The following is an 807-nucleotide window of genomic DNA, read 5'->3' on the forward strand; positions in this document are numbered from 1 at the left end:
GCACTGTGTGAAGAACCACACTGTATTTTCCTTATGTTTGTGTTGGAATAAATGTTGGAATGTTGGTCAGCTCTGAATGACCATCTTACCAAGTAAATGTTTTATATTTTATGTTCAGGTTTAAGAAGAGCATCAACCAAAGGCTGAGCTGGAATCATTAGATTGTGTAAAGATAACTGACTGTCGATTGAGAAGAGATTTTTTCATAATAGCATAATAATATTTAAAAAAAATCAAAAATACCAAAATATTGTTCATCACATAGTATAGTTTCAAATATTACATTACATTCAGATATTTGTGTTGTATTAAAATATTTTTAATAATGCTAACAGTAATTTTACTGTTACATTTTGCTACTTCATACCAGTATATTTATTAGAATATTATATTTTGAATACTTTATTAATAATGGATAATTTCATATATTCATAATTTACTGTTTTCAATCAGAAATATTGTTTTATCAGATTGAATTTAATTTCAGCGCCGAACTAAAACATTCAGTCTAATATTTATTTTCTAATATATTTGTTTTCTGTCTTTTTGTTCTGTTGTAAATGCCACAGAGAAGGTAGAAGTAGGATCTGCTTGGACAAAATCATCCGTTTTGTGGTGTTAGTGGCTGATAACAATCAATAGTTGGAATGGAAAATTGCCTGGAAGGCCTCATGAACGGAGATAAGAGAGAAGATTAAGCATGTTGTATTTGTTTTGTTTGGTTTTTGAGAAGAAAAAAAAATCACAAGCGTAGTGAAAACGTACATACATACAGTACTCTCTATAGATAGATACACTCACAGTATT

The sequence above is a fragment of the Cynoglossus semilaevis genome, chromosome 13 (assembly GCF_000523025.1).
Source record: "Cynoglossus semilaevis isolate Cse_v1.0 chromosome 13, Cse_v1.0, whole genome shotgun sequence".
NCBI lineage: Eukaryota > Metazoa > Chordata > Actinopteri > Pleuronectiformes > Cynoglossidae > Cynoglossus > Cynoglossus semilaevis.